A 13,135-nucleotide genomic window follows, 5' to 3' on the forward strand; every position below is an offset into this window, starting at 1 on the left:
CTCGATTAATGAGAGAAGAGAGATAATAGGGTAATATTATCATTATATTAGTAATAAAAGTTTCTTGAATGATATTATAAGGTTACCTGGTCAGTTTTAGTTAAAAACAGAAAATCGGTTTAACCGGGTTCACAGTTCACTAGTGCAGCTTAGCACCAGCACTCTCTGATGACTTTAGCAATGCTAAGGCCTCATTATTCATGTCTTATTCTCATAATAAATATGTTACTAGTGTCATTTATGCTAGTAGCTCAGAAAATAATTTTTAGAGATGTTTTTGCAAGTGTTCCAATACACCTAGTTTTAGTAGTTATACACCTGAGATATTTTAATATTATTTTAATCCACCTCCAAGCCAACCAATCAAAACTCACCCTACACCCCCAAAACCCCCAAGGCTGGCTCATTTTCACTTTGTGGCCGAAAATAGGTAGAGAGAAAAAGAGAGAAAAGTTCTTAGTTCCAAATCTTCAAAGCTTGATTTCTGCTGAACTAAAACTCAAATCAAAATTCCAATCCGACCAAAATGATCCTCTCTTCTTTCTCTACATGATCATATGATTTATCAAGGCTGGGATCAAGGTGAGTTGGCTGCACCATCTCTCTTTTGATTCAGTTTCAAGGAAACATGGTTAAATATGTGTTTCTTGGTGTGATTTAGGAGGAAAAAGTGCTTAAGGACCACCTGAAAGTTTGATTGAATTAGGAGCAGCAAAACCAGGTAGGGTGTCACGAAATTAATCTTGATTATTTGTGTTTGAGATGTGTGAATGTTGTATTATTTGGCTGTGCTAAAAATTGGTTGCATATATGATTGATTCTTGGTGAAAATTTGGTGAAATTTTGATGAAATTTGATGAAATTCAAGCTTTATGTTCATGTTCTTGGGGCAGCTGGAAAAACGAAACCCTAGGCTTAAATTGAGGTTCAATTTGTGATGAAATCATGTAGAAAAGATGGGGTTTTAGTGGCTGCTAATTTATTATGAATTGTAGTAAAAATCGGTTGCTGAAAAGATTGAAAAACGGGTAAAAACAGAGAAAGAATTTGAAGAATTTATGAAGAACATGAAGAACACTTTGAGTGTGATGAAGAACAATGAAGAACAGGCCTTAGATCTTAAAAAGGGCAAGGAAGTAAAATTTTTGGTGTTTTAGGGGTTATTTGGTAATTCCTGAAAGTTAGGGTGGTAAAAGTAGAAATATTAAAAGTTACGGGTGGTAAAAAGTGAATTTTAAAGGTTAAAGGTAAAAGATAAGTTAATTTTCGAAAATTTAATAATAAAATAATAAATAATAATAAAATATTAAATAATAATATTTAATTAAAAATAATATTTTAATAAAAATAATAAAATAATGCAGAAAAGGCAGTTTTCTGTAAAAGCTTTAGAAAGACAACTTTAAGTGCAGAATCTCATGAGTACCTTCATAAAACACTTAGGGAGTGGTAATAACATGTTAGTGAGGAAAAGATAAAGAAAAGATAAAGGTTGAAGAAAAGATAAAAGTCAAAGAAAAAGTCTGTAAAGTTTTAATAACAGAAAACAGACAGAGACTAGTGAACGAACTAGGACAACTTAGTTAGTACTTGAGTTGCGACTAGGGTTAGGTATTATATGAAAAGTTAAAATGTTTCAGTATAGACTTAATGAACCTATACTTGGGACAAGCTAACTATTCATACCGAAGTTTACATAAGCTTTAAATACATATGTTAAGCAGAGAAACACAGAGAATAGAGTAATCAGCGCAGAGTAGAGAAACACAGAAAACAGAGTAACCAGAGTAAAGTAAAGAGATAAGGAGGAAGTATATTATATATATATATATATGTTGCGTAATGCAACCCAAGAGATATTATATATATATGTTGCTTAATGCAACCCAAGAGATATTATATTATATATATATGTTGCTTAATGCAACCCAAGAGATATTATATATATATATATATATATATATATATATATATATATGTTGCTTAATGCAACCCAAGAGATGTTTGTTTATTTTTCTGTTGCCCTGAGGCAACCCAAGAGTAATTTTCCGTTCCCAAGAGTATATTTCCTGCGAGTAGAAAGCAGAGGCTGTCTCAATAGAGCTGCTAATAATTATATGCGCATTTATTTGAACGGAAAATCGTATCCGGGAAATCGTGAACTCGTGACCGGATAAATGTCGGGAATGCAGGTGCTAACCGACACATGAGCTCATGGCCTGTGCTAGGACTAGACATGCATCATTCTTGTCTGCGCATCATTCTCTGTTGCATTCCTTTCTGTGTGTGATCTATTTCTTTGTGTTTGTCTGCTTGTATGCTATTTCTATGTTTTATTTTCTTGTATTCTTTTGTTTGTGTTCTGCTTTCTATTGTCTCTACTTTCTCTTTCTGTCTTTATCTTTTGTTTACTGCTTCGCTATATTATGTTATTCATCTATTAATCGACCCCAAATAAACGAACGTAACTAATAACCCCGACCCTACTAAGAACTCCCCAGTTCTTACCCCTTCTCTCTCCCTTCCTCCCCCAGATGGAGACGGGCGTGATCTTCTATGAGTTCGAGGACCCTTACGTCTACGAGGATCCGGTACATCACAGTTATTTCATCATGGGATTGGAGCCTCGTATTAGACGATACGCGTTACCTGATCGAGCCTTTCAACATCCTCTGTCGAGCCCGCATTTTGACCCTGATGCTCCTTACGACTTTCCCTTATCCTGGTTACATCCTGACGCACCTGTACATCCTTTTCCTGTTGACCCCGAGCACCCTATACCAGCTCAACCTTTGAATGAGGCGTAACCTGAGCCTATCGTTCCTGATGAGCCCGAGTTAGCTGGTGACTACGCACCTGTGATACCACCAGAGTGGGACTTTCCCCCTGAGCCGATCCCTGACTTTCCACAGCCTGATGAGCCGGCACTATCGGATGATGGGGTAGCTCCTATATACGCGAACGGACCTGTGCTCGCGAATGGTTTTGTACATAGTGACAGCAGTGTTTCTGGTGGATCTGAGGATATAGTTGTAGCTGCGGATGACGAGGAGGAGGAGGATCCTGAGATAGAGATAGAGCAGGATGAGGAGATGGACGAGCCTCACGGCGATTCTCCGAACAGCCACGAGTAGATATAGTTTGACTGCGGAAGGAGCATTCTTTTGATGACACTCTAGTCTAACATTATTGGATAGATAGTCTCTCACTTGTGTTAGTACACCCGAGAGCTAGGAGCTATATAGTGGTTAGGCTAGCCTAGGTGCCAGTTTAGCGGCTTTTTGTATGGGCCAGGCCCTGGGAGTGTCGTGTAAATATTAGCTACGTAGGATGACGAGGATGTAAACTGACTTGATCTTGTGTAAACGCTACATGTTTTGTTATAGTGTACATGATGTATATTATCAGCTGTGTTTCTATGTTTCTTTATGCCACTTTTCTATTATTCTTATTATATGCTTGTATATTTTACCTGAATGTCCGCAAAAAAAAAAAAAGGTTACTCGTAAAATTGGCAACGTTCTAACAAGGAACAGGCTCATATGTTAAGTAATGGTAAATAATTAGGAAGAACAAGTTGGTAACACTTAGCTTCTTGTATGACCATGGCATACTGGGAGTTGGGTCGTTACATAATCTCCCCCTCTTCCACAAATGAATATTTGCAAACGATGTAGTTTGAAAAAATATTGGCAAGGAACATGCTATTTATAGCCGTTATTACCCCAATTTTGCTAGTAACAAAAGTGCAAACACCCCTTTTCTATTCCTTTTGAATTTCACTTCGAGTAACCGTGTAATTATTGTAATATGCAATTTCGTTCCTTGTGTCAGCAAAATAATACCTAAATATTTAAAATGGTAAAATTTCAAAAATATATTTAATTGAGTAAATAAGAAATTTATTTTATTTAAATAAATAAAGCGCACAATGCATCCCACAACATATTCCTGCAGCCTACGACACAACCATTCCAATTCACGGCAAAACAACCCATTGTGAAGCCACTAAGAAGTCAAACTCATGCTCCTATAGTTCCACTCATTGTTGAGGTAGACCTCATCCAAAAAACAACCAAAGTAGCAGGTCCTAATCCATTTCAGAATGCTGGAGTATTTGCTGAAATATTAACTGCCACAAGCTCAGGTAGTATAGCAAGACTATTTTAATTTTAATTTATTCCAACTCTAGGCTCCAAGGCGTGACTATTTTTCAAGAGTCCAAATGCTTTCAATCCTCTAAGAAAGAATTGAAGACAAGAACCTGCCTAAAATCCATACATATATATATATATATATATATATATATATATATATATATATATATATATATATATATATCTAATTTTGCAGCCAAAAATTGCCAGATGGCATCTCTTTATTGTACCTAAATTAGAAATGTTTCTCATCTTTTTACTCCAATTGCAAATACCCTAAGAAATATTTTTCACTTTTTTACTCCAACTTAAATCCCCAATTACAAACAAGAACCTGCCTAAAATCCATTATATATATATATATATATATATATATATATATATATATATATATATATATATATATATATATATATCTAATTTTGTAGTCAAAAATTGCCAGATGGCATCTCCTCATTGTACCTAAATTAGAAATGTTTTCCGTCTCTTTACTCCAACTGCAAATACCCTGAGAAATGTTTCCCACTTTTTTACTCCAACTATAAATCCCCAATTACAAATTATGAGATTAAGTGCCTAACAAAAATCTTCTTCCAATTTTAACCCTCCTTCACCTTTCGTCTAATCTCACTCCTCACACAGTCACCCACAAATTGTAATGAAGTTCCTATTCGATGTTCCGCCTGAACCTTCGCTTTCAACCTGTAACCTCCAAAGAACACTGCTTCAAGAGTCACTTCACTGGGTCTTCTTCTTCGATCTCTGTCGCAACGACACCCTCTACCACCAATTGAGTCGCTCAATCATCTGCTCTCTACCACTGTTAACGATTCAATTCACCACCTTACCACTGCATCAACTACTTCAATTTCATGTGAACAACTTTGTAATCCTTTTTACTCTTACCTTGATCCTAATATGATTGGAGAGTGGGTTTGTTTATAACTTTATGCTTATATTCAAACAAGAGATTGGTCAATTATTTTACTTTCTTTCACTACATAGTACATGTTTGATGAATTTCAATATATAATCATTATTTTTTTATAGCATTGCTTCCTTGCACATTACATGTTTGATGAATTGCTTTGTATTATAAATATTAGGTAGCGAAACTTAATAATCGGTAAATTACTTTACTTTCTTTTTCTTGCACATTACATGTTTGTTGAATTGCTAAGCCTTTTAGTTGTTGATTTTTTATAGCATTGCTTCCTTGCACATTACATGTTTGATGAATTGCTTTGTATTATAAATATTAGGTAGCAGAACTAATAATCAGTGAATTGCATCACTTCCTTTTTCTTTCACATTACATGTTTGTTGAATTGCTAAGCCTAAAATTAGTTGCTGATTTTACAAGTGGTAATGGAAAGTCTGCTCATTGGAGTTTTTATGTTTGTAGGGGAAGTTCAAAAATCCTTATGATTGTAAATGTCTGTCCAAATTTTTTAAATTTATCTCAGACTTTATCATCTCTCAAACTACTGTGTTAAGTCTTATGAAAATGATGTATTAAGTCTTGAGAAAGTAAATACAATAAAGAAATCTATCCAAATTTCTCTAACATAATTCGAAATATTGTATTGAGTCTTGAGAAAATAAATGTAATACAAGTTCTTATATACTTTAGATTTTAGAGTAATAACATATGTGCATAAGACATGTATGGCATGAGTAAAATTAGGCACTGTTTATGCCTCACTTTAATACAAAGAAATAGCAAGGTCAGTCAGTCATGTTCTTACCATTATTATTTATGATACTACCCTGACAACTCAATCCATCGTACACATTAAGGCACGAAAAATTCATGTGTTCTTGGAGAAGGATCAAAGAATTCTTTTTATCTACTCCAACATGATCGTATACAATTTAAAATATATGCGAGTTGCAAATTTTATATTCTTATAAAAGCACTATAATATATTAATTCAGATTGAATTTAATGTGGACCTAACCATTGTTGTGTATTACATTACATGATATTAAATTATCACATGAACCTCATTTCAATCTATTATACATGCTATCATTCTTATTTCAATCACATATGGCAGTTAACTTGAATTTATACATAGGTTGTTTATACATATTTAAGTAATACTTACTCATTAGTTTGTATCAATTTTATTAGACATCTTTAATTTAAATTACTTTCTATTTTAAAGTATTATATTATGATTTAGTATTTGATATTAGAGCTTATTAGTTTATCTTATTGTAATTTTTGCAGTTATTATTAGAAAGAAAAGAATGAATTCTACTAAAGATGAGTGTAGAAAGGTTAGATTAAGAACAAAATCAATATTACTCCTGAAAAGAGGGCGACAAAAAAGAACTGGTGACTCTCAAATTGAAGAAAGGAATATGAAAAATTTAGGAAAAAGAAAAGTGTTAGCTAAAATCACTAATAGAGAGTCAAAAAGGAAAAAGATTTTCATTGGTATTGGTGAAAATTCAAGAAAAAACTGCAAGGATAGAGAATTTGTTGAAAGTACTTCATACCTACCAGCACATATGTTGACTGATGAACTTGAAAGACTAGAGTCTTTTTCACAAATATCTTTTAATCCAAATGCATATCAATGTGAAGTTTCTGCTGGTCAAGTTTATTCAAATACGAAGAAATCTATGACACATCCAAGTTGTCATTTATCTTTTGGACGACATGTGATCAATGGGATAAAGTTATTTTCTCAAGATTATGAATTTGATATTTTAAAGATGGATTAGTTTCTGTTAGAGTTAATTATGATTTCAACTATGATGATATTTTTGGTGAGTTTGCTATGATAAATTAATTTTTTATGCTATTAGTATTGTTACCCATTCTTTGAGTTAGTTTAGTGTTTAACTTTTCTATTTTATATGCTAGCAACTTCTCAAAAATTTCTCTTTGAATGTTGGTTTATATGAAAGCAGCACTGATTTTCAAGAAGGTACTATTATGCTATGTTTTTATTATATTATTCCATGTATATTCATTTTGTCAATTACTTTTACATTTATTTCATTTTAAATTAAATTTATTTAGTTGAGAAATATTATATTTGATATGATACAGGTAATGGTCACCAAGAAAATAACTTTCTGTTCACATATGGAGGTAAAAGGTTACTTTTTACCTATAAATATTCTTTTCCTAATTGTATATTCTAAAGAAAACATTTTGTCATGTAATGTAGATTATTTTGATTTCGGTGATCCAATTTTAATTTGTCAAGAGTGTGGTGCTTTAATGTGGTATGATGAAAGAAATCAAAAAAATAGAAATTATATCATTCCAGAGTTTAGCCTATGCTGCAGTTTAGGAAAACTGCAGTTGCCTTTTCTAACATAGCCTCCTGAAGTTCTAAAAGAGTTACTTTATGACTATGGTTCAAAGTATTACAAGAATTTTCAAAATAATATCAGAGCATATAATCAAATGTTTGCATTTACTTCTTCTGGGTGGACTCATCTATAAACAAAGGCCATAGACGTGCTCCAACGGTCTATAATATTAGTGGAGAAAATGTTCGTTATATTGGTAGTTTAATGCCTATGCCCAGTAAAAAACCTAAATTTGGTCAGTTGTATATCTATGACACAGAAAACGAAGTAAACAATAGGATAGCACCATTTAGGTAATTTGCTTTATTTAAACTCAATTACTAATATTTCATTTTTTTATTTATATTTTTTGTCTATTTTTTATATCATTTTATTTACCTATAGAAGTTCTTATTTTTTTTACTTCTTTTTTATTGATGTTATAAGTCAAATGATTCTGAATATGCTATTGACCCTGAGATTGTTGACAACTTACAAAATATGTTAGATGAGAATAATGCTTTGGCAAAATCATTTAGAATGGCGAGAGAAAGATTCGCAGGTTCTAATACACAACATGTAAGGTTGAAGCTTTTAAGTTCAAGGGAAAAAGATGGAATAATTTATAATTTGCCGGGTGTTTCTGAAGTGGCAACTTTAGTTGTTGGTGATATTGATTCTCTTTCATCAACCAGAGATATAATCTTAGAAAGGCAAGATGGTCGCTTAAAGCGTATAAATGAGATTCATGTTGCTTATCTTGGTTTACAATATCTACTTCTTTTTCCATATGGAGAAGATGGCTATAGAGTTGATATTCAACATAAAATCATCGGGAGTTTGAAACCTAACATGAGGAGCGAATTGACCATGCGATAATTTTTTGCATTTAGGCTTCAAACCAGGAAAACAGAAGCTCCAACAGTACTGGTTCCTAAAATACTTTTTCAGTAATTTGTAGTGGATGCTTACATGTCATGGGGATTCGACTATATTTTTATGTTGGTTGTCAAAGACCTAACACAACCTATCCGGGCTTAGGACCGGCTATGTACCACAAGTGTAACATAGGCGGAGTTTTAAGTATCTTGGGTGCATCATACATGATAATGGAGAGATTAAACAGGATGTAAATCATAGGATCCAAGCATGTTGGTCAAAATGGCAGAGTGCATCTGATTTTATATGCAACAAAAAGTGCCTTTAAAACTTAATGGTCAATTCTATTACACTGGTATAAGACTGGCTATGCTTTATGGTACGGTGTGTTGGACAGCCAAAGGGAAGCACGAACATAAGTTGAGTGTGACAGAGATGAAGATTTTGAGATGGATGAGTGGTCATACATGATTAGATAAAATAAGGAACGAAGATATAAGAAAGAGAGTTGGAGTAGCACCCATTGTAAAAAGATGGTAGAATCACGTCTCAGGTGGTTTGGATATGTGAGAAGAAGACCGACAGAACACCTAGTCAAGAGGGTGGATGAGATGGAAGATGGACAAGGGGTGAAAGACAAAGGAAGATCTAAGAAGACCATCCATGAGGTGGTCAAACGAGATCTACATGTAAACGGTCTCTTTGTAGACATGATACATAACAGAGCTCAATGGCATCATTTGATTCATGTAGCTGATCCCACTTAGTGGGACAAGGCTTTGTTGTTGTTGTAATGGATTCTTACACTATGATTGAGTCAGAACATTTGTTATATTTTAGGATTCATCAAAATGAACTTAGAGCTGAATATTACAGAGTTTGAAAAATGCTAAATCTACATGTCAAACAAGTGACTCAAGTGTAGGAAAAAGAATAGTTTTTCCATCAAGTTTTATAGGAAGTAGGCTTTATATGGATGGCTTATACCATGATTGTGCTGCAATTTGTGGACATGATGGTTATCCAGATTTGTTCATCATTTTCACATGTAATTCAAAATGGCCAGAGATCAAGCGACTCTTAGACCCTTTACATCTCAAACTTGTACATCGTCCTGATATTGTTTGTCGAATGTTCAAAATGAATCTTGATATGCTAATTAAAGATTTGAAAAAGGAAAGGTTCTTTGGTAAAGTTGTTGCTGGTAAGGTGTACATTAAAAAAAGTATATACTATTTAAGAAACATCAAGTATATCTATAGTTGCTAATATGTACTATACTATGTTTTATGTGCAGATGTTCACACAATTGACTTTCAGAAACGAAGTCTACCACATGCTCATATATTGATATTCTGGGATTCTTTAAGCAATTTTTCAGATCCAAAAGATATAGATAAAGTAATTTGTGCTGAGATTCCTAATCAATTTGAGCATCCAGAGTTGTACAAGGCTGTAAAAAAATTTATGCTTTATGGTCCATGTAGTTCGGCAAATATATTTTCACCATGTATGAAAGAAGGTCGTTGTTCAAAGTTCTATCCCAAGTCTTTTGCTGATTTAACAACTATTGATGTTGAAATGTATCTAATATATAGAAGAAGAAAGACTGGTTGTTATGCTGAAAAAGGAAATGTGGCTAAGATAATTGCTATGTTGTTCCTTACAATCCTTCTTTGCTAATGAAATATCAAGCACACATGAATGTTAAGTGGTGTAACCAGAGTAGAGCAATTAAGTATCTCTTCAAATATATAAACAAAGGTTATGATCGTGTCACTGCTATTTTAGATAATGCTAATGATAGTGAATGCTCAAATAAAGTTATTGATGAAATAAAAAGCTATCTTGATTGTAGACATATATCCCCATGTGAAGCTATTTGGAGAATATTTGCATACCCCATTCATTCTAGAGAACCTGCTGTACAGAGATTGAGCTTTCATTTTCCTGGTCGGAATCCAATTCTATATGAAAATGGTAAAGATATTCATGATATTCTGTCAAAATCCGGGATTGATCAATTAGTGTTTACTGCATGGATGGATGCTAATAATAGTCTGAGGCTAAAAAGTTGGCACATTCTGAGTTTCCAAGATTCTTTGTTTATAATAAAAAAATAAAAAATTTGGTCAAAAAGAAAGTGTGACTGTACTATTGGAAGGCTTTATTATGTACCTCCAACATGTGGAGAGTTATTTTATTTATGAATGATGTCGAATTTTGTTCGAGGTCCTACCAACCATGACCAAATCAAAAGTGCAAATGGTATTATTCACAATAGTTTTAGAGATGCTTGCTTTGCTTTGGGATTACTTAATGATGATAGAGAATATATTGAAGCTATCAAAGAAGCTTCATGTTGCGGTTTAGATGATTATCTAAGGAAGCTTTTCACGGTGATGTTGATGTCAAATAGTGTTTGGGAAGAAATTTGGAGGATTCTATCTAATGATATTTTGTATAATGAAAGAAAATTGTCAAAAAATTCAGGTTCTCCTTTGATTCTAATAAAATTTTATTTTTTAATGATTCATATTGTGTTGCTTACTATAACTATTTTATTTGTTCTTATATTGTTTTTTTTTTCTTTTTGTTTGCAGATTTATCTTTGACTGATGATCAGCTAAAAACAAGATGCTTATATGAAATTGAGATGATACTGCAAGATAATAAGAAGAGTTTAAAGGAATTTCTTCCAATGCCTTTTCCAAAATATTTTGTGAGGCTGAAATTTCAAAATGGTTTAATTTATAAGGAGCTAAACTATGATAAGAATAATTTGAAAAATGAGTTTCAGACATTATTCTCATTCTTAACCCAAGAACAAGGTATTTTTGAGAAAATTGTGGAAGTAGTTTCTAAAAAAAATGGCGGAGTATTCTTTGTATATGGCCATGGAGGAATAGGTAAGACTTATCTCTGGATAGTTTTGACTTCTTTTTCAAGGTCACAAGAAATAATTGTTCTTACTGTTACATTGAGTGAAATTGCTGCTTTGCTACTATCTGGAGGTAGAGTAGCTCATTCTAGGTTTGCTATACCATTGTGCATGAAGATTTTGTATGTATTATCAAATAAAATAGTGAACTAGCAGAGTTGTTAAAGCAAACAAAGCGTATCATATGGGATGAAGCGCCTATGGTTCACAGATATAGTGTTAAGGCATTTGATAAAAGTTTAAGAGACATTATGTTATCTACAAATAATAATAATGCTAATTTGCCTTTTGGTAGGAAGGCAGTAGTTTTTCGTGGAGATTTTAGACAAATTCTTCCTATCATTCCTGGAGGTGGTATGACAAAAATTGTAAATGCAAGCATATCTTCCTCTTACATATGGGACTATTGTAGTGTTTTGAGACTTACCAAAAATATGAGACTAGAGGAATCTTCACATGCTGATAATGATGAATTGGCTTTGTTTTCACAATAATGGATCTTAAATGTTGGAGATGGCAATATAGGTGGGCCTAATGATGGCATCTCTAAGATTATGATTCCTACTAAGTTGCTCATATCAAATTTTGAAGATCATCTTAGTTCTATTGTGGATTGTATATATCCAAATCTTCTTGAAAATCACTTGGATTCTAATTGGTTGCAATCACGAGCAATTTTTTGTTCTACGCTTGATGTCGTTGAGAACGTAAATCAATATAATATCATGAAAATTTCAAGAGATGAAAAAATTTACTTGAGTTCAGATAGTGTTGACAAATCTTATGGAAGTGGACAGCATGCTACTGAAACACTTACTCTAGAGTTTTTAAATAGCCTCCAATATTCAGGATTACCTCATCACGCTTTGAAGTTGAAGGTTGGAATTCCTATAATGTTTTTAAGAAATCTAGACCAATCTGTTGGTTTATGTAATGGCACCAGGCTAATTATAATAAAATTATCTAATCATGTTATAGAAGCAGAAGTATTAGTTGGAAGCTATCTTGGCAAAAAGGTCTTAATCCCACACATGTGCATGTCTCCTTCTCAATTACCATGGCCTTTTAAATTGGATAGGAGACAATTTTCTATTGTTGTCTCATATGCCATGACCATCAATAAAAGTCAAGGACAATCTCTTAGCAATGTTGGAGTGTATCTTTCTAAACCCGTGTTTAGTCAGGAACAAATTTATGTTGCTATATCTCGTGTTCGAAGTAAGGAGTTAAAAATTTTTATTCACAACAAAGAAGGGCATGCTTTAAGTAGCACAACAAATATTATATTTAAAGAAATTTTTTCAAATTTAAAATAGCGTGTTATTTTTTTATTACTACTATTTGTTATTCTTTTATTTATTATCTTTATTTACACTACAGTTAAACATTTTAGATATTTTTATTATATTTTATCATAATTAATTTTAGACTAAATATACCCGTAATTTTTCACTGAGCAAAAATACTAGTAATAGTACTAATTAGATGCCCTAATAAGTCTGCTAACCCAAAGCAACTCAAAGTACTTAATACCCGGGACCCTATGTCAATGTCATGCTAGCAAATTTTCACTCATTTCTAGCATGTTTCGGAAAGTGTTTTGGAGGACATGGAGTTATGTTTCATGCCTCAATTATGCTTTGGGGAAGTTGTCGAACATGTTTGACATTTTCTTAGTAAAAGTAATTTTGTCTCGAAACTGTGATTTTGATGCAAATCATGAATTAACGTATTTTCACTTTTGGGATGAATATCCAGATGCTACTATTCTTTCAATTTTAAAAATCCATCCAAATATTTTGAATTATAAATGTATTAAAATTTTAAAATAGATAGTATTAAT

General features: G+C 32.7%; 1 long non-coding RNA gene across 4 annotated transcripts; it reads left to right on the top strand.

Moving 5' to 3' along the window:
* The first annotated feature begins 408 nt into the window (after positions 1-408).
* On the top strand, positions 409-11,607 carry LOC112709097 (uncharacterized). 4 transcript variants are annotated; one of them, XR_011865660.1, is made up of 5 exons: positions 409-582; positions 662-721; positions 7,036-7,099; positions 7,225-7,266; positions 10,955-11,607. It is a non-coding gene; the product is annotated as an uncharacterized lncRNA (long non-coding RNA). The 4 variants fall into 4 exon arrangements; XR_011865662.1 differs by having other exon boundaries at positions 7,083-7,099; XR_011865661.1 differs by lacking the exon at positions 10,955-11,607 and adding an exon at positions 9,649-9,899.
* Positions 11,608-13,135: the final 1,528 nt, after the last annotated feature.

The sequence above is a fragment of the Arachis hypogaea genome, chromosome 9 (genome assembly GCF_003086295.3).
Source record: "Arachis hypogaea cultivar Tifrunner chromosome 9, arahy.Tifrunner.gnm2.J5K5, whole genome shotgun sequence".
In the NCBI taxonomy this organism is placed as follows: Eukaryota; Viridiplantae; Streptophyta; class Magnoliopsida; order Fabales; family Fabaceae; genus Arachis; species Arachis hypogaea.